Source organism: Lissotriton helveticus, chromosome 9 (assembly GCF_964261635.1).
Source record: "Lissotriton helveticus chromosome 9, aLisHel1.1, whole genome shotgun sequence".
Lineage (NCBI taxonomy): Eukaryota > Metazoa > Chordata > Amphibia > Caudata > Salamandridae > Lissotriton > Lissotriton helveticus.
The window spans coordinates 425308861-425330385 of NC_136070.1; the positions used below are offsets into that span (position 1 = coordinate 425308861).

Consider the following 21525-nt stretch of genomic DNA (forward strand, 5'->3'; position numbering starts at 1 on the left):
GGTGGGGTAAAGGAGCCAGCTGGATGCTTGGCGGTAGGAGTTTCCGATCACCACGGACCCGCCCGCCTTTATAATATGGCGGGCAGGAAATGGCCTCATGATGGCGGTGAACCTGCCACCAACAGCCTGTCAGTGGCGGGTTCACCGCCATCGTAATCAGCCCCTAAGCTTCCTCTTAATTTTACATCAGCTCAGCCTTTCAGCAATACAATTATTGCCATCTTCACCTTGAATCTATTAATGGTCATGACCCTCACAGCCAAGTTTGCATTCTCGTCGCCGTCAATAATCATGTTATAAAGATTGACAAAAGGTTTTAATTCATGTCTTTAATTTTACAGTTAACCACAAACGATAAGAACATTTAAACGTTTCTATTGCAAGCCACACTCTATGGACAATAGCCAGATTCCGGACACTTCCAACTCCCTTCCGCTGTAAGTAAACTAATCAGCTGTAACCGAAACTTCATTAAATTGTTGCTCTACATGTTGTATACATACATATCTATCTGGGTTCCCCATCAATAACCTTCCTACTTACCTTATTATCAACTTTTTCTAATGCATGCTCAAGATCATCCTTTCACAAGCCTTTTTTTACGAGCAGTTCAGCCTTATTTTTGAACATCTGATGAGAAATGCCTCTGTCCCAAAACAAAAAGATTCAAACAATAAATGTTATAAATGCTAGATTGTTCGATGCGTTAATTGTTTGACATTACGAATCAGGTTATAAATTGACAGGACAATTCACAAGTGATTTATATTCTTTTTAAAGCCACTTTTGATAGTCACTAAATGTGATTTTACACTCGTACAAAAATGTACTCAAGGTAACTTTACCACTGTGTATTGTGTTAATCTTAGATGGCAGCAGATATTCTCCTACCATTGGGAGGTGGCCATCTTAGGATGTTGATCCCCTGACATTGTCAGTGAGTAGCCTCCCTCACTGCACAGCTCCGCCTCATAGCTGTTGCCCCCTGACCCTACTAGGTCCTTAGTTTGAGGCCCTACACCCGCAGTCACCTGCCTGTGCCTCATCCCTGGTGGTCCAGTGGGTATCATCTCTGCTCAGCTGCTGCTCTGCCGTCTGTCTCTCTGTTTCTGCCTTTTTCTCCTGTGACCTCTGCTTTTCCTTAATTTCAACCTTTCTCTTCAATTTCTTTCTCATTTTTTGTAGCTTTGCACATTTTTCCTCGCCATTTCCCTGCCGCTGCTCAATCCCCATGGCCCGGCTCCCTCCAGTGCTGCTTTTGAGAATTCCCACCTCTTAGCTGTCCAGCCCTTCCTCTTGCGCTGCTTATTGGTGGCTGCTTCACGGAAGCGCCGGCCCCGCGATAAACGCAAGCCTGTCTGCGCCTGTTCACGCCCAGCACCACGGACCCTGCTCCTCGGACCTTCCACCGATAAGACTCCAGCACCCTCCACTCCCTCAAAATCAGACGCCCCACCGCCTGGTTCTGGGCGTAGCCAAATGACACCCAGGGCCCTTTTTCCTGCCGAAACTGCAGCTGCACCTTCGCCTGCCACCACACACCAGCACCCCCCACCGCACGACTGATAAACACTGGACCTGACCACCTCAACTGTATCATGCTCAACACATGATCCCTCCACAAACACGCTGAGGAGATCTGAGACCTACTCGATTACGTCTACCCCAAAATCGCCTTCCTCACGGAAACCTGGATGAACTTCACCTCTGCCCCGGACCTCACCACCGCCATCCTGGATGGCTACAAGATCATTCACAAGGACTGTAGCAGCAAATTGGGGGGAGGCATCACCATCATACACAAAAGCACCATCCGCCTCACCACCCACTCGGACGACCACTCAACCAACATGGAGCACCTCCACTTCCAGTTCCAGACCAACCCGAACATCACCCTCTGTGGCACCCTCATCTACAGAACCCTTGGACCCTGTCCACCCGTTATACATTCCATCATCCACTTCATCGCACCCCAAGCTCACGCCTCCACAGACTACATCCTCCTCGGCGACCTCAACCTTCACCTGGACAACTCCATTGACAGAACACCTTGTCTCTGCTGGAGAACCTCGCCACCATCGGACTCAAACAACTGGTCACCTCCCCAACCCACTCTGTACAACACACACTCATCCCCATCTTCTCCTCCAGCGACAACACCACCTTCAGCCACACCTCTGAGCTCCATTTAGACCGACCACCGCTGCATTTATTTCTCCTTCACTAAACCCAACGTACACCAATACACCCACTGCTACGCTTGCAGAAGTTGGAACAAGGTCACTGAAGAACAGCTCACCACATCTCTAAAAAAAAAAACATCAACGACATACACGGATGCTAATACCTCAACATGTAACCTCCACCGATGGATCTAGAACTGCGCAGTCACACTGGCTCCCCCCCAGAACGCCTCAGGCAAGCAACACTTCAAGGAAGCTAGCTGTTTCCCTCCCGCCCTTTATGAGTCCAGAGGCACCTGTAGATGGCTCAAGAAGAGATGGAGGAGCAGCAAGGCCCCGGAAGACCACTCCGCCTTCAAAACCGCTGTCACTGCGCACCACCACCTCATTTGAACAACAAAGAAAGTGGCCCTACAAGAAAGGATCAATGCCAACGCACTCAATAGCAAAGAACCTTTTGCCGTTGTTAGAAATGGGGGTCTCTAGTTGGCAGAGGTAAGTACCTTTGTCCATATAGGGACCCTTGCTTCTAGTCAGGGTAAGGGGGATACACTTCTAAAATAACCCCTGCTCACCCCCTTGGTAGCTTGGCACGAGCAGGCAGGCTTATCTCAGAGGCAGTGTGTAAAGCATTTGTGAACACATACAGTAATATAGTGAAAACACTACAAATGGACACCACACCAGTTTAGAAAAATAAGTAATCTTTATCTAAACCAAGATAGGACCAAATGACAAAATTCCACAATACAGTAATAAAAATATGACTTTCAGATGGTAGGAATAGTTCAGTTCAAAGCAAATTGCAGATGCGACACCTTTCACACAAAGTACCTGGGATGCGTCACGCAAACAAACAAAACAGGCCACAGGGAAGGTGATGCGTCCGTTCCTTGGTCGGTGGGAGGTGATGCGTTGGTTCCTTACTGCTGCGCAGGGGAGGTGATGTGTCCGTTCCTTACTGGAGAGGAGGTGATGCATCAGTTTTTTACTGCGTGGGGAGGTAATGCTTCTGTTTCTTACTGTGTCCCCCAACGATGCGACAAACCTGCCACCTCAATGCGATGCGATGATCCGGGCCAATGCATGGATTCTTCCAGCTGAAAACAGTTTTCAGAGGTCCAAAACAACAGCAGGCACCTCTTTGCATGTCGGAACTCCCAGCAAGGAAGTTCAGGGGAGCTGATGGTGATGTCTTTATGTCCCTGAGACTTCAGAACAGGAGGCAAGCTCAGTGTCAAGCCCTTGAAGATCTTCCTCAAGCAGGGGAAACAGCAAAGTCCTCTTCTCCTTTCCTTGGCAGCAAGTAGCCACTGCAGGCCAACCCCAGAGAGCAAACAGCACAGGGGCAGTATTCCTCCTCAGCTTCTCCGGCTCTTCTCCTTGGTAAAGGTTCTTCTTGATTTCTAAGAAGTGATCTAAAAGTCTGGGGTCTGGGCCCCTCTTTTTATACCCAAAAATTCCTAGTTCTCTGAGGCAGCGAGTGTCTGTGCCCAGCTAAAACCAGTTCTGTGGGGAACTTTGCAAGTGCACAACAACCTCCATTGTCAGTTTGAGCCCTGGCTCCAGACACACCACAGGGAGGCAGAGCCTTCATTGTGGAAGGCAGGCACGGCCCTATTCAGGTGCAGATGCTACTCCTCCCACCACTCCAAATGCAGACCAGGCCTATTCAGCCTGTCCTGGCTCATCAGGCTCTCTGGAGCCACTGCTCCTCCCCAGCCCCTGACACTCCAAAGCCAGACATGCACTACACAAGTGTGAAGTCTGGGATCTGGGCCCCTCTTTTTATACCCAAACGTCACCTACTTGGTGGACTTGTAGTCTCCTATGAACCCTTTGTGGGTCCTGCATGTGAACCGCCTGAAGCCCCACTTGGAGAGGTCTGCAGTGGGCATGCTCCTAGCAAGATATGCTGGAATGGAAGAGGTGACTGAGCCTCTTCCTGAACTCCTGTCTGCAAAAGAGCACGATGGGTCAGTGGACAGTGTATTCCTCTCCCCTGCCCTGACTCATGAACAGCCGAGGGACTGTCGCCAACTGTTGGGACAGTTTAATGCTCTGTTCTCCCTGACCCCTGGTGTCACTCAGTGGTGTGTCCATGATGCTGACACAGGGGACAGTCTTCCTGTAAAGCACAACATTTACAAAGTGACAGACAGGGTCAAGGCTTGCATCAAGGAGGCGGTCTCCAACATGCTAGAGCTAGGGGTGATTGAGCCCTCAAACAGCCCTTGGGCCAACCCAGTGGTCTTGGTCCACTAGGATCTGGCACTGTATGATACAGTAGTCTAGCAGTGCTGAATACAGGGTGGTATACTATCAATGGAAGTGTGAGCTGCAGCAGTTAACCTGTTAGAGCTCCACCTGACCATGGCTATTTCTGTAGATCTAGCTTTACATGCAGGTGAATAGTGTGCATACTGCGTGCGAATCCCCCCCCCCCGAATACCAAACATCTTAACATCTTTAACCTTCCTCCCAAAATCATGTGGCCACATAAAAGACATGAAGCAGGTTGTTGTCGATCACTGCATAGTCTTTTATTAATCTTAAAGCCGCATAATCCTTTATTCATCTTTGATTAAAGTACTTGACCATTTCTTCAAGGCAAAGGTATACACGATATTATTTACATTCCAGTCATGGCCATACCTCTTCGTCATGGCCCCCTGTGCTCGTTGTGCCAGCAGCCCCCAAATCGCACTGTTTTCTAGTTGTATCTTTCCCTGCTAGTCCTCCTCCCAGAGAGAGGCACTACCATCAGGGCACTGCTTCCGCCTTGGCCCCACCGGACCGGGGTATGCCCCCTCCAATGTTTTTCAAACATACACACAGGCATCCTGGGTAGGGCAGGAGAGTCCAGGAACACCAGCAGGTCGGTCCCCCCTCCCACCAGCCCAGAGCCCCACAATGAATGCTTGCCCTGTCCAGGGTCAGCCAGTCTATGCCAAAAAGGAATTCCACACCCTTTTCTTGCCTGGAACTTCCGCCATTCTCGTCCTTATTTGTAGGGATGGGTGGGTGGGTAACTTGTCGCTGGTCTGCTGCCACCGGAGCTGCTTGGAGAGGACAAAGAGGATTAATCAGCCCCACCCAACGCTTTTTTAACCCTCCGAGGAGGGGAGGTCGACCCAGCACCCTTTGATGACATTGCGCTCGCGGGGCACACCTAACCTTCTACTTTGCCGCCTCCTCCCTGCCCCCTTTCCACTTCAAAGAATTCCATGGTGGCTCCCGCTCGAGATGCCACTAAGGGCGCCACGCCCCTAGGTGCGGGTGGCGCCGCTCAAGCATGTGATTTTATGATTTTTATATGAAAAAGTGGTACTTTTTTTGCATTATTGTGTTGGTCTTAGTTTTTTATACAGTTTTACAGCTTTTCCTTAATTGCCTACACTTTCTGGAATCTTTTCTAGCTGCTTTTGATTGAGGTTATATTAAAAGGGTGTTTTCAACTGGTTTTTAATTACCTGTCAAACTCTTAATTTTTTTCCTTTTTTTGTAGTTAGTAAATGTCATATTTGTTAAATAGCACATGTGGCAATTAACACAAGTGGCCCACAGACATGCGGTATTTAGCATGTGACAAATACCACATACGTTTTTTAAAACTTGTGATCGGATGGGTCGATAAACTCATGCACTATTTACCATGGCATGAAGAAATCTCCACTACGCCTAACTCATAATCCAGGCCTTAAATTTGGTCTGGAGCGTATTTCTAATGGTTATTAACCTAGCAAGTCTCAGCTGTTAGGACTGTTTCGTTTCTCATTTTTTCTAATTTCCTAATGTTTCTTTTTTTACCCTAGGGCGTCTGTGAACCAAGGGTATCTTTTCTTTAAAGTTTATTTATCATTGTATTTGTATATCAACTCAAACAGAACAGCAGTAATGCAAAAAGTCCTACAATCTTCCCCACAAACCATTTCCATAATTCCTGAGACAGAGGCAAGCGTTGTTGATATTATTCATTGATAAAGAGGAACAAACAGCATGACAAGGATATGTGCATGAAGTAAACAAAGCACCGCCTATCTAATGTATGTACATGAAATAAACGGGCCCTACAATTTTTAGACCTCTCACTTGGCACATCATATCACCTTATAGTACTATGTTAACTCCTGCTAACCAAGGACGTATTTTGTTGGAAAATAGTTAATTTAGTAAAATGGACAACGATAACTTTGAGGATGGCTTTGTTGTAACTTTTTACTGCGATATTGATGTTGTCGTTAAAGGGGTTGAGGGTTGTGAAAGTGCAGTCATGTAGCACATTGTAAATGAACCTTATTAGATGCATGTAGGAGAGTAGGGTCTGCAATCCTATGATCACCCAGATTTTTGCTTTTTGCTGCACTGGTTTACGACTTTCCCTGGCTGTGGGCCTGCTAATCAGACCCACAGCCTAGCTGTTCTCTCTATCCAAATTGTACTCAGGTACTGAATTGGCACTGGGCCCTCTCCAAGTCCCTGTACCCAGGGCTGAGGTGCACCCAGAAGTCTCCCAGGGGCTGAAGCATGTATTATGCCACCCCTGGATTGACTAACTAAAACTGACACAACTGGCTGCACGACAGCTGGGGCAAGGTGGTGTACTCACCCTTTGCTTTAGATATAGTATACCTATATCTAACCCTAAAAATGGACACACAGATCTCCTATCAGTCACTCCTATAGCAGGCCTTAACAATCCTGAAGGCAGAGTGCTTGGAATCGTGTGAGATGGTGCTCTAGCATGAGCTGAGCCTGTCTGCGGCTTTCGGGATCCATCCCTTAGCCGTTTCCATGATATCGCATACCATATACTCTTAAGTGCATTATAATCCTCGCGGTTATGTGCCAACTCTGGTATCGCTTTATCAAAACATGTCGAGTAAGGTGTCATACGAATTGGAATACTAACCCCTCGCCAATTCTGGCGACGGGGTTAGCATTCCACCCTTCTAGAGGGACACGACATGCATGTAACCTATAACCCGGTTAAAAGTCAGACAGAGCCTTAGCATCCACAAAATGGATGCTGCCACCGAGACACAAGTCTGCCCTCCTGCTGCTGGGAGTCCTCCCAGAGCAGGAGATAAGGACAAAGGGTTTCCTGCCAGGGGCGGTGCCAGCACCGTCCCAGACAGGGTTTTGTGTATTGTTGGTAGGCAGGGCTTTAGAGGAAGGTGACTGCACATGGCACCCCGGTGCTCACTGTGCATAGGCTGGCTGGAACCAGTTCCAGGGTCACTCCAGACCCTGTGCTGGGGAAAAGCCCGCCAAGGAAGTGGGTGTAACCACCCCCCTCCCAGTCCCACCCATAGGGCAGGACTTAGTCGCGTGCCAGCCCCTTTTTACAGGATAAAGGTAGAGACTGGCCCCCTTCCAAATCAGATCATCTTTGAATCCTGAAACTACTTTCCACGAAAGGAACTCAAGACTTCTTCCTAAAGATTTCTCCCTTGTGACTAAGGAGTAGTCACCCTGCACCCGCAGGCACCATCTAAGAACACTGCGGTCTGCTGCAAGTCCTTCCTCCGGAATCCGACTGCCCAGCTCGACGAGAACCGGCTTCCCTGGCACCTCTGACCTCTACCTGCATCATCAGTCACGCTGAGATTCGTGGGTGTGACGAGACCTCGAGGGACCGGCCATCTTCAAGACTGCACGACTTCTTTCCAGCAAGCCCGCCGAGTGAATTCCTGGTGAGTGCTTTGGGGTCCGAGAAGCCCCCACCCTGAGCAGCTCCAGCACCGAAGAGCAGCCCCCCAGCATCTCCACGATCTGCGTGGGGCCCTTCTGCTTTTTGCTGCTCACCGCGTTGTTTGGCTACTAGCCCGTTGGCTTGTGGCCTTCCTGACGACGCCCGACGACATTTCTACTGCTGGTCTGGTTGCTCCAGACTGGCCCTTGCTCCCTTCCAGAAGAGGAGCACCCCGGACCCTCCTGGTCCACTCAAGACGCCATTTTGAGTCCACCGCGTGGGCTTGAATTAGCCAAGGCTTGTTGCCCAATCCTGGGTAACTTCGACGCCAACGACTTCATCCTTCGTGGGACAGCTCGCACCTCCATCCTGGTCGCCGACAACGCCTCCTGGTCCGAGAGACTGCAGAGCCCAGCAGCGCCCACTCACCTGACTGCGGTGACTTCGCCCGGTGCCATCCTGGTGCCCACTTAATCACTGGCTAGTGATTCAAGAACTTGGTCCCCTCTGCTTTCAGGTTTTCTTCTTCCCTGATCCAGGCTTGGATCCATCGAACTTTCCTTCACTGGTCGCCTGCCAGCAACTTCTTCCTTCCAGGCTCCTGGTCCGGCAACGAGATCCCCGACGTCTTTTCAGACCTATGCAGCTGCAGCCCCTGGGCTAGGTAACTTCGGCACTCCGGTGTCCCAGCATAGCCTCACTATCCAAGGGTCAGGATCCACTGTCGTTTTCTCCCTACCAGGTCGGGTTCGCCCGTGAACACTAACTTTGCCTTTACTAGCCTCCATAGACTTTGTCCCGCATCCCGCGTGAGAGTGCACACTCTGCACCCGAGTCCCCTGGGTCTCCTAGTAGTAATCTAACGATTCCCTAGTCCAGTCCTAGCGATTCCAAAGCCTATTAGAACTGTTACTTACCTGCTAGTAATTCGCATTCCACTTTTAAAGTATATGGTTTTTCGTGCCCCTCGGGCATTTGTGTATAACGTGCTAACTTAAAGTATTTTCGTAAGAGTTTTGTTGTGTGCTTAGCTCCCTGTCTCATAAAGAGCCAGGGTAGTCTTGTTATAAATAAATACACTGTTTATTTTCATAACAACTTGTGTGGTGTCCTTTCACTGGGTGTTCAAGGGGTAATGTGATGGTAAAACAGCTGGCTTAACACGCCCTCTAGAGTCTTAGCCTTAGACTGCTCGTATCCATGCTACTAGGATAGCTGGTCTATAAGGTTGACTTACAACCAATCATCAATAAGGGTTGTTTGGACTGATATATAGTGATCACTAGAATAGTGAACACTGCACATCAGGCCAACTTCTCACATTGGTGAGCAGCGGTTGGGATTTGAGCTTGCTGTTGTTTTACCACACATGCCCTAAGAATATCTTGTGAAAGATCACATAAGTACTAAAGGTACATATAACTTAGCTTAGAATACTCTGAGTTCTACTGAACCAGCTGTTGTAGCTCCTAGGGCCTAGCACACCCTAAACTACAACTCTAGCAAGGGATCAGTAGGCAAACATATAGTGTAGGTAAGTGCACCACTTACACCTCACTAGAAAAGCATGTCTACCCAGGGAGATTCTACTGAGACTCCCCTGGTCAGTGTTGACCCTCCACAGGTCACTTCAAGATATGCAGCTCTCAGTTTCCAGGAGATGAGACAAATCTGTGTCTCCAGAAAACTGAAGCAGGGGTCTAACCCCACCATTCCCTTTCTGATAGGTCTCTTAGAGACATATGATGCCAGAAAGCTTTCTCAGTTACAGGAGAACATGCCAGCCTTAGAGGGAACCTCTGGGGATCCAGACCTCCCCAACACTGCTACTGCAGTTGAGGAGGAGGAGGATCAGGAGGAACTCTCTGGGGATGAGGTAGACAAAGGTCTTGAGGTAGTCAGAAGGCTAACTAGGACCAACTTAGACTTACTTGGGCTAGGATCTGGGGGCCCCCCAGTACTGACCCGAAGTGGGCCTAACCTTGGAGTTAGGAGAGATAGATCTCTTTCTAGGGACTCCAATAGATCTCTGCACTCTAATGCCTCTTCTCAGGGGAGAAGGAATCTTCCACAGAGGAGATTTACTTCCCCTCAGAGAAAGGAGCATGAAGCTAGGATGAGACAAGCTGAACTGAGGATTGAAAGGGAAGAAATTGCCCTGGCCAAAGAGAAGCTTGCCCTGGCAAGAGAGCAGCAGATGAGTGGGCTAGCTCCCACTGGTGGCAGCAATCTCCCAAGAGATAGAGAGAAGGGTTTAGATACTAAACACCTGACTAAAATAGTGCCCCCCTTTAAGCAAGGGGATGACATCCAGAAATGGATGGCTGCTCTGGAGAGGGCCTGCACTGTGCAGGGCATTCCCCAGAGTCAGTGGGCAGCTATACTGTGGCTCTCCTTTGATGGTAAAGGTAGAGATAAGCTCCTCACTACAAGAGTGGAGGATGCTAACAATTACCAGGTCCTGAAGAATACACTGGTTGATGGGTTTGGTTTAACCACTGAGCAGTACAGGTTGCTGTTCAGAGACACCCAGAAAACTCAGTCTCAGGACTGGTCTGATTTTGTGGATTGTGCCACTAAGGCTTTGGAGGGCTGGTTGCTGGGTAGCAAGGTTACAGATTACACAGGATTGTATAATCTAATGATGAGAGAACAAATTTTAAACAATTGTCAGAACCAGTTGCTGCACCAGCACCTTGTTGATTCAGATCTGACCTCTCCCCAAGAATTGGGAAAGAAGGCAGACAAATGGGTCAGGACAAGGATCAAGCAGAACCAGAACCAGAACCAGGGTGGTCAGAAGAAAGCAGACCAGAAGGGTAATGTTAAGAATGAGCAAAATGACCAGAAGTCTTCACCAGGTCCCCAACAAACCAAAGAGGGTGGGGGTCAGGCTTCCCAGAAGAAGAAGACTCAAGAAGGCCAGTCAAAAAGGTGGTGCCAGTACTGCAAAAGTAAATCTCACTGGTTTAGTGAGTGCACCAAAAGAGGAGGAGGACAAACTCCTGCCACTACAGCTCCTAAAGCAACTGCACCCCCTAGTACAGTCAGTAGTGGTAGTGTCACTCCCAAGGCATTAGTTGGGTTAACCTTGGGTACTGAGGGGTCTGACAACTTAGTTGGCACACTCACTCAGGCTGTCCTTGTCTGTACAGGGGATATGGATATGTCCCCTGAAATAAGTCCCAATACTTTGGGCAAATACAGGCAGACACCTTTGATTAATGGCAAGATGGCTCAGGCCTATAGGGACACTTGTGCCAGTGTCACCATGGTGACACCTAACTTTGTGGACCCTGGACAGATCATGCCAGGTACTGATTTCCTGGTGACCAATGCCAGCAATGTCACTACTAGTCATAGTGTGGCAATTGTGGCTTTCTCCTGGGGTGGAGTGAAGGGACAAAAGAAAGTTGTAGTCAGTTCAGACCTCCCAGTTGATTGTTTGTTGGGCAATGATTTGGAGTCATCACAATGGTCAGAAGTGGAGCAGAGGACTCACATGGAGATGTTAGGCTTGCCAGCACATGTGCTTGCTGTGACTAGGTCACAGGCCAGAAGATGCCCCACTGAACAGGTGCTGGATCCTGAAATTATGGACCAGACACCTTCCAAGAAGAAGAGCAGTAAGGGTAAGGCTTTGCCTTCCCCCTTGCCCCAGGTTGAGGATCAAGTCTCTGAGGAGGCTGATCTAGAAGAGCTGAGGGAAACTGAGCCTAAAGAGCTTGAACTTGATCAAGTTGAGTTTCTGGGCTCAGGGGGACCCTCCAGAGCAGACCTGGGGAAGGAACAGTTGAGCTGCCCTTCCCTTGAACCCCTCAGACAGCAGGCTGCTGCTGAGGCTGCAGGGAATGCCACAGGTGCCCACAGGGTATACTGGGAAGATGGACTCCTGTACTCTGAGTCAAGAGACCCCAAGCCTGGTGCAACCAGGAGGCTGGTCATCCCCTTGTCTCTGAGAGGTTTCCTTCTCACCTTGGCCCATGAGATTCCCCTTGCAGGTCATTTAGGTCAGACAAAGACTTGGGACAGGCTTGTCTCACACTTTCACTGGCCCCATATGAATGAGAATACCAAGGAGTTTTGTCGCTCATGTGTCACTTGCCAAGCCAGTGGTAAGTCAGGTGGCACAACAAAGGCCCCCCTCATACCACTACCTGTGGTGGGGGTTCCCTTTGAAAGAGTGGGGATTGACATTGTTGGTCCAATGGAACCCCAGACAGCATCAGGACACAAGTTTATACTGGTGGTGGTGGACCATGCCACCAGGTATCCTGAGGCTATTCCCCTTAGGACCACTACAGCCCCTGTAGTGGCAAGAGCCCTAGTTGGAGTGTTCTCCAGAGTGGGTTTCCCTAAGGAGGTCGTTTCTGACAGAGGTACAAACTTCATGTCAGGATATCTGACTGCCATGTGGAAAGAGTGTGGTGTGAACTACAAGTTCACCACACCCTATCATCCACAATGCAATGGGCTTGTTGAGAGATTCAACAGGACCCTGAAAGGGATGATTCATGGACTACCTGAACCTCTTAGGAGAAGATGGGATGTCCTGATCCCCTGCCTCTTGTTTGCTTACAGAGAGGTCCCACAGAAGGGGGTTGGCTACAGCCCTTTTGAGCTTCTGTATGGGCATCCTGTAAGGGGACCCCTGTGTTTGGTGAAGGAAGGATGGGAGAGACCTCTCAAAAAGCCTGCAACCAACATAGTGGACTATGTACTTGGCCTCCGCTCCAGGATGGCTGAGTATATGGAAAAGGCATCTAAAAACCTTGAGGCCAGCCAGGAACTTCAAAAAGCTTGGCATGACCAAAAGGCTGTACTGACTGTGTACCAGCCAGGACAGAAGGTGTGGGTGCTGGAGCCAGTGGCCCCAGCAGCTCTGAAAGACAAATGGTCTGGGCCCCACACCATCATTGAGCAAAAGGGAGAGGTTACCTACTTGGTGGACCTTGGAACTCCCAGGAGCCCTCTCAGAGTGCTCCACGTTAACAGGCTCAAGGCATATGTTGACAGGAAGGACATGAGCTTGCTCATGGCCACAGATGAGGGACAGGAGGAAGAGAGTGACCCTCTCCCAGACCTGCTCACTCAGAATCCTGATGATGGGTCAGTTGATGGTGTTGTCTTTTGTGGCAGCCTCACTGAACATCAGCAACAGGATTGCAGGCAAGTTCTGCAATCCTTTCGACATATGTTCTCTCTGACACCCAGCCAAACTGATTGGTGTACCCATGATGTTGACACTGGAGACAGTCTGCCTGTCAAGAGTAAAATCTACAGACAGCCTGATCATGTTAGAGACTGCATCAAAACTGAAGTGCAGAAAATGTTGGAACTGGGAGTCATTGAGCCCTCAGATAGCCCTTGGGCTAGCCCAGTAGTTCTAGTGCCAAAGCCTCACACCCAGGGTGGTAAGAGAGAGATGAGGTTTTGCGTAGACTACAGAGGCCTCAATGCAGTCACTAAGACTGATGCCCACCCAATACCAAGAGCAGATGAGCTTATAGATAGATTGGCTTCTGCCAACTTCTTAAGCACATTTGATTTGACAGCTGGGTATTGGCAAATCAGGTTAGCTGAGGAAGCCAAACCTAAAACAGCATTTTCTACCCCTGGAGGGCATTATCAATTTGTGGTAATGCCCTTTGGACTGAAAAATGCACCTGCCACCTTCCAAAGGTTGGTGAATCAAGTCCTCACTGGGCTGGATGACTTCTGTGCAGCTTATCTTGACGATATTGCTGTCTTTAGCTCCACCTGGGAGGATCACCTGGTCCACCTGAGGAAAGTGTTAGAGGCCCTGCAAAAGGCAGGCCTCACTATCAAGGCCACAAAGTGCCAGATAGGGCAGTCACAGGTTGTATACCTGGGCCACCTTGTAGGTGGAGGCCAGGTTCAGCCACTGGAGAGTAAGATACAGGCCATCAAGGACTGGACTCCTCCAATCACCCAGACTCAGGTTCGAGCTTTCTTGGGCCTGACTGGGTACTATAGGAAGTTTGTCAGAAATTATGGGTCCATAGTGACCCCCCTTAATGACCTGACAAGCAAAAAGATGCCAAAGAAAGTTCAGTGGACAGCAAGCTGTCAGAAAGCATTCAATGACCTAAAGCAGGCCATGTGCACAGCACCTATCCTCAAGAGTCCAGATTACTCCAAGCCATTCATTGTCCAAACAGATGCTTCTGAGTTGGGTGTGGGAGCTGTTCTGTCTCAACTGAATTTTGATGGTAATGATCAGCCTATTGCTTTCATTAGTAGAAGGTTGACACCCAGAGAGAAAAATTGGTCAGCTATTGAGAGGGAGGCCTTTGCTGTGGTCTGGGCCCTGAAGAAGCTGAGGGCCTACTTGTTTGGCACTCACTTCACCATTCAGACAGACCATAAGCCCCTCTTGTGGCTAAATCAGATGAAGGGTGAAAACCCCAAACTGCTTAGGTGGTCCATTTCCCTACAGGGGATGGATTTTACAGTGGAGCATAGACCTGGGACTGATCACAGCAATGCTGATGGGCTCTCCAGGTATTTCCACTTAGAGCAAGAAGACTCACCTGGTCAAGGTTAGTTTATTGTCCCAAAGTTTGGGGGGGGGTCATGTAGGAGAGTAGGGTCTGCAATCCTATGATCACCCAGATTTTTGCTTTTTGCTGCACTGGTTTACGACTTTCCCTGGCTGTGGGCCTGCTAATCAGACCCACAGCCTAGCTGTTCTCTCTATCCAAATTGTACTCAGGTACTGAATTGGCACTGGGCCCTCTCCAAGTCCCTGTACCCAGGGCTGAGGTGCACCCAGAAGTCTCCCAGGGGCTGAAGCATGTATTATGCCACCCCTGGATTGACTAACTAAAACTGACACAACTGGCTGCACGACAGCTGGGGCAAGGTGGTGTACTCACCCTTTGCTTTAGATATAGTATACCTATATCTAACCCTAAAAATGGACACACAGATCTCCTATCAGTCACTCCTATAGCAGGCCTTAACAATCCTGAAGGCAGAGTGCTTGGAATCGTGTGAGATGGTGCTCTAGCATGAGCTGAGCCTGTCTGCGGCTTTCGGGATCCATCCCGTAGCCGTTTCCATGATATCGCATACCATATACTCTTAAGTGCATTATAATCCTCGCGGTTATGTGCCAACTCTGGTATCGCTTTATCAAAACATGTCGAGTAAGGTGTCATACGAATTGGAATACTAACCCCTTGCCAATTCTGGCGACGGGGTTAGCATTCCACCCTTCTAGAGGGACACGACATGCATGTAACCTATAACCCGGTTAAAAGTCAGACAGAGCCTTAGCATCCACAAAATGGATGCTGCCACCGAGACACAAGTCTGCCCTCCTGCTGCTGGGAGTCCTCCCAGAGCAGGAGATAAGGACAAAGGGTTTCCTGCCAGGGGCGGTGCCAGCACCGTCCCAGACAGGGTTTTGTGTATTGTAGGTAGGCAGGGCTTTAGAGGAAGGTGACTGCACATGGCACCCCGGTGCTCACTGTGCATAGGCTGGCTGGAACCAGTTCCAGGGTCACTCCAGACCCTGTGCTGGGGAAAAGCCCGCCAAGGAAGTGGGTGTAACCACCCCCCTCCCAGTCCCACCCATAGGGCAGGACTTAGTCGCGTGCCAGCCCCTTTTTACAGGATAAAGGTAGAGACTGGCCCCCTTCCAAATCAGATCATCTTTGAATCCTGAAACTACTTTCCACAAAAGGAACTCAAGACTTCTTCCTAAAGATTTCTCCCTTGTGACTAAGGAGTAGTCACCCTGCACCCGCAGGCACCATCTAAGAACACTGCGGTCTGCTGCAAGTCCTTCCTCCGGAATCCGACTGCCCAGCTCGACGAGAACCGGCTTCCCTGGCACCTCTGACCTCTACCTGCATCATCAGTCACGCTGAGATTCGTGGGTGTGACGAGACCTCGAGGGACCGGCCATCTTCAAGACTGCACGACTTCTTTCCAGCAAGCCCGCCGAGTGAATTCCTGGTGAGTGCTTTGGGGTCCGAGAAGCCCCCACCCTGAGCAGCTCCAGCACCGAAGAGCAGCCCCCCAGCATCTCCACGATCTGCGTGGGGCCCTTCTGCTTTTTGCTGCTCACCGCGTTGTTTGGCTACTAGCCCGTTGGCTTGTGGCCTTCCTGACGACGCCCGATGACATTTCTACTGCTGGTCTGGTTGCTCCAGACTGGCCCTTGCTCCCTTCCAGAAGAGGAGCACCCCGGACCCTCCTGGTCCACTCAAGACGCCATTTTGAGTCCACCGCGTGGGCTTGAATTAGCCAAGGCTTGTTGCCCAATCCTGGGTAACTTCGACGCCAACGACTTCATCCTTCGTGGGACAGCTCGCACCTCCATCCTGGTCGCCGACAACGCCTCCTGGTCCGAGAGACTGCAGAGCCCAGCAGCGCCCACTCACCTGACTGCGGTGACTTCGCCCGGTGCCATCCTGGTGCCCACTTAATCACTGGCTAGTGATTCAAGAACTTGGTCCCCTCTGCTTTCAGGTTTTCTTCTTCCCTGATCCAGGCTTGGATCCATCGAACTTTCCTTCACTGGTCGCCTGCCAGCAACTTCTTCCTTCCAGGCTCCTGGTCCGGCAACGAGATCCCCGACGTCTTTTCAGACCTATGCAGCTGCAGCCCCTGGGCTAGGTAACTTCGGCACTCCGGTGTCCCAGCATAGCCTCACTATCCAAGGGTCAGGATCCACTGTCGTTTTCTCCCTACCAGGTCGGGTTCGCCCGTGAACACTAACTTTGCCTTTACTAGCCTCCATAGACTTTGTCCCGCATCCCGCGTGAGAGTGCACACTCTGCACCCGAGTCCCCTGGGTCTCCTAGTAGTAATCTAACGATTCCCTAGTCCAGTCCTAGCGATTCCAAAGCCTATTAGAACTGTTACTTACCTGCTAGTAATTCGCATTCCACTTTTAAAGTATATGGTTTTTCGTGCCCCTCGGGCATTTGTGTATAACGTGCTAACTTAAAGTATTTTCGTAAGAGTTTTGTTGTGTGCTTAGCTCCCTGTCTCATAAAGAGCCAGGGTAGTCTTGTTATAAATAAATACACTGTTTATTTTCATAACAACTTGTGTGGTGTCCTTTCACTGGGTGTTCAAGGGGTAATGTGATGGTAAAACAGCTGGCTTAACACGCCCTCTAGAGTCTTAGCCTTAGACTGCTCGTATCCATGCTACTAGGATAGCTGGTCTATAAGGTTGACTTACAACCAATCATCAATAAGGGTTGTTTGGACTGATATATAGTGATCACTAGAATAGTGAACACTGCACATCAGGCCAACTTCTCACAATGCATTTTTCAGATTTTGGGGGGTTTAATGCATAAAATATCTGGGAGGTGTTTGGAGATAAAGCAATAAGTTTATAGTAGTGGTCCAGTGTTTCTACTTTCTAGTGAATCTGTATAACAAATGCATCTCTAGGTAATGATTAGGGTTTCAAATCTGCTATCTAGTTCTTGAGAGGAAGAGGAAGCGGAGAAGTTATTGCATTGATTTAGAATAATTTATTCAAATGCATTGGTGGCTACTGTTTATCTGGGTTGGTATGAAGTCTTCAACGGAAAAGGTTATTACAGCAGATTAAACTTCCTGCTAAATATTTGGGGAACTGTTAAAAAAATTATGATGCTTCTCAAGAGGGCGGTAGATGATGTGAATTTGTACCAATCGACTAGAGGAATATTGATGGAAGTGATATGGGAACAATGTGGACAAGATGTTAATTGAAATGAAGTAATCTTTGTAAAATGTGTATGGCTCCTCCTTCTGTCTACTCTTTCAGTGTACTAGATGAAGTGTCCCTAGAGTACTAAGGAATCTACAATAACTCAGGAAGAGGCATCATGGCAGTATTTGGTAACACACTAGGATTACCTTGATATTTAGGTCTGCAATGCTTACAAATATTTGTATTGATATGAGTGTTTGTGCTTGAAAATGTGATGCAATTGTTTACGTTTCAGGGTGTAAGGAGACCTCCTTATGATAAAGCAGCATATCCCTTAGATAGGGTTACTTTACTTGCATTAAGCAATAGGGGTGCCCTCCATGTCTGTGTGACTCAATGAGCTTCCTATTAGGGTGTTTGCACCCTCTCACCTTCCTCCCCCTTGAATTGTTTTGTTGTACTATTTGCCTCTTCAGCATGTATTTGCTTAATATTGGCATTCCTCCTCCTTTTCTTCTTTCTTTGGTGGCTTCCATCTAGCTCCCTCTCTTTAGAATGTTGTGGCTTTCCTCATCAATGTTCTTCAATTACATTTAGAGTATCTCTACCTGGAGTGCCTGTGGGGTGGTGTTTCCTCTGGGCAATACACCTTGAGCTCAACTTTAATTTATCTTTTTCTTCATCACACTTTAGAGTCACACAGTGCATTTCAAAGCACAGTTGCCAAGTATATTGGTGAATCAAAAGATAGGTTTCACAAAGTTCTAAATGGTGAGCTCAGGACATCCATTCAATATCTCAGTAGTTGTGTAAAATGACCTCAGAATCGTGATCGCTGTGCACCAATGAGGACGCGTATCCGTTGAAGAGTGAGATTTATGTAACCAAATCACAGGATGTGAGCAAAATAAATATTTAAATATTAATTTCACAAAAAAATACAGAAAAATGGTATTAAAGGAAGTGCCACTGAGTGTACTGTACAGATAATAATGTTCACGGTGCTAGCCACTTCTTCTCAACCAAACATGAAATGGACAATTTGCGTATTTCCTTGACTTCCCTGGAACTGGGAATGAGGGACAAGCTGCTGTCTAGCGCCTATGTTGCCGGCATCAGCCTAAAGTCCTGACTTAGCCTCTTGACCATATTGAATGAACCATGCCAAATCAATGTATCTCCCTGTCCATTAGTTCACCCATTTTTATTCAAAGGGCTTAGACGTGATTCATATTGTAGTGGACACTATATAAGAATACTCATTAAGTGGGAATAGTGTTCAGCCAAGTAGCATGCAGTTAAAATGAGCATGTGTAAGAAGGGTCATTAGAACAGTATGATCAATGTAAAGTAGTTGTCTTGTTGCATTGACAGCCACACAGTGCTTTTTAATTGAGTTACTTTCAGGTTTTATGAGAGTTAAAAAGAGATTGCAAACTTTCTGCAGAAAGGGCATTTTGTTTACGTGTAAATGTAAACTTTATTATAGCAAATTTCTTTTCGCTGTGGAGTTCAAACTGTTTCATGTGAGGAAGGATTTATGTATTTGCCCTTTTCAGTAAAGTGACAATTAATTTTATTATAGTTCCTTCAGAGTTATTGTAGACTTACTTTTATTTATTTTTTCCCCTCATTTCCTTAAGAGGCATTTCTTGATTATGATTGTTAAAAGTCACTGCGGAATATTCATATGCTACAAAATCAAAGGGGTAACAACATAGTGACTATTTTAACACACTTTTTTAACCTTTGCCGACCTGTTACTAATTTCAGCCATATGAAGGATGCGGTTCTAGATGAAGGGAATACCACTGAGGGCCTGTTTGGGAGCAAGGGGCAGGTAAAGAAGTCAGGCCAACTTGCAGCCTGATATGACCAGCTAGAAGAAGACGTGGTAGTTATAAGTTCTCGAATGCAGCGCTTGTTCTTTAGGTGGTTGTCATATTGCGTATAGAGAGAGTGCAAAATGTATTGCCATGTTATAGCTGGAAATGTTGGTGCCCATGTCATCTCTTATTGGGTCCAGCTACAGGCAGCATTAGCTGTCTACCAGAGATCATGTCATGAACATCAACAGCCAGTACCTTTCAGGATTGGCCACTTTGGTTAGGGTCCATTCAGATATTGCTTAATTTAATTACAGTGTTTTAAACTTTGGATCACCCCTCTGGACTATTGAACAGTTTTGCATTTAGCTACTGTGATTTGAAAAGAAGTTCAGTCTGGGTGTGTGAAGTGGTGCAGTAAACTGGCCACGAGCACGTGCACCCGGGCCCTTTAATTGGCGGGGCCACGTCACTCGTGGCACCCGTGATGCATGGGTGTGGGGATGCAGTGTGTCCAGCTCTCGAGGGAGTGGCTGGGATGCCAACTTCCTGGGGGACACTAGAACGTGTCTTGCAGGACACTACATTCCTCCCCAACTTTATTGAGGAACAAACAAAGTGTTAGTCCAACCTATGGGGATAAACAAACAGTTACCTAAATATCACAGGGTCCACCAGTCTCTCAAGTCAGGTGGCAGGACGACATCAGACATGGGCTGGTGTCTTTGCTTGCAACAGAACCTTCTCGGCCGGTACCCGTAGTTTAACCTGAGGGGCTCAGGACCCGATTGCTGGCTCGGAGACGTCCGCTGCATACCGTCGGTTCGCTGATGATGACATGTCTTGCTGTCTTGCATGGCTTCCAATTTGCTGACGTCTCTGATGGTCTGAGGTGAATTCTAAACAGTTTCCTTTAGTGGGTTGCGTCGTGAACACGGATGGAGTCCCAAGTGACAATTCACAGAGATGTTGCTGGGCCGACTGTCCCTGTTGAACTGCTTGGCTGTGACGGTAACCTGTCGGTGGAGCAATGTCTCTTCTCGCTCTCCCGCCTGGGGAGGCCCGTTGTCGGGGTTGCTGCGGGACTGGAGGAGGGCTGCGCTGGGGGCCGCTTGTGTGCCGTTACTTAGTGCACGCACAACTCTCACGGGTGGATGAGTCTTGGCCAAGACTTGCACTCGTTGCCGCGGTTCCAGTGTAGGCCAGGTTCCCAGGTGGCTTCTGATTTGTTTTGGTCGGCTGGTGTGGCAACGGTGTAGGACTCCAGTCCACATGGGCTCTGGTACTGGTGTTTGACGCATGTGCTGATGGCTGGCGTGATGGCGGTTGCCAGCCAATTGGTGAGTCGGAATGACAGGTGGTGGTGACTTGCTGGGAGAGTTCGGATGGAAGGAGGGACTTAGCAGACAGGTGTCTCCTATTTGTTGAAGTTGATCTTTGGTGGCGGCTTGACACAGAGTGTACGGATCCTCTCTTGCCTATTTTGGGGTCACTGCTGACTCCATCTTGAGGCGGTGTGAGGGCGGGCACTTAGTGCTGATCTTCACCCGTGGCATCTGCGGACAGGAACAGGGATGCCGATTGACTCAGACTGCCGACGCTTGGGGAATGACGGTCACCTGGGGAAGCGTTGGGATGAGATGCGGTCTGCACTTGCTGCAGCTTATGTTCGGTTAATCCGTGAGGCTGTATCCTGGGACGTCGGTCCGCCTTGGTGGCTGTCTGGTGTGTCAGGATGTGCTCTTGGCTTGCTGTGGGTCTTCGGTCTTCTCCCTTTGTTGGTCTATTCAGCCCACTTCTGTTCCTCCGATTTTAGGGGTGACAGGGCTGTCACTCTCTTCTTTCTTTGAGGGCATTGTGTTTGAACCTCGAGGCGGCGCTGTCATGGCGCCGACTTCTGCCTTCGATCTGGCGCACTCCTTGCTTGTTTAGCGACGTGACGTCCGGTTGCGTGTCACTGGTTGTTGGAGCGCATATAGCTGTGGCAGTCTGCCACGTGGGGTGTGTGACTCCTCTCTTGCCAATCTTGGGCCGCGGCCGACCCTGTCTTGAGGCAGTGTGAGGGAGGACACTGTGCGTGGTCTTCGGCCCACTGCGGGGCTTCGCTGTGGCGGTGAAGATGTGGATGCTCTCT

At 48.8% G+C, this 21525-nt stretch overlaps 1 long non-coding RNA gene across 1 annotated transcript in view; it reads left to right on the top strand.

Annotated features, from left to right (window-relative positions):
- Positions 1–358: 358 nt before the first annotated feature.
- Positions 359–21525, top strand: part of LOC144781392 (uncharacterized) — a 134203-nt gene continuing 113036 nt past the window's right edge. The window contains exon 1 of the long non-coding RNA XR_013600974.1: positions 359–437. This is a non-coding gene — a long non-coding RNA (uncharacterized LOC144781392). The remainder of the gene's footprint in view (positions 438–21525) is intronic.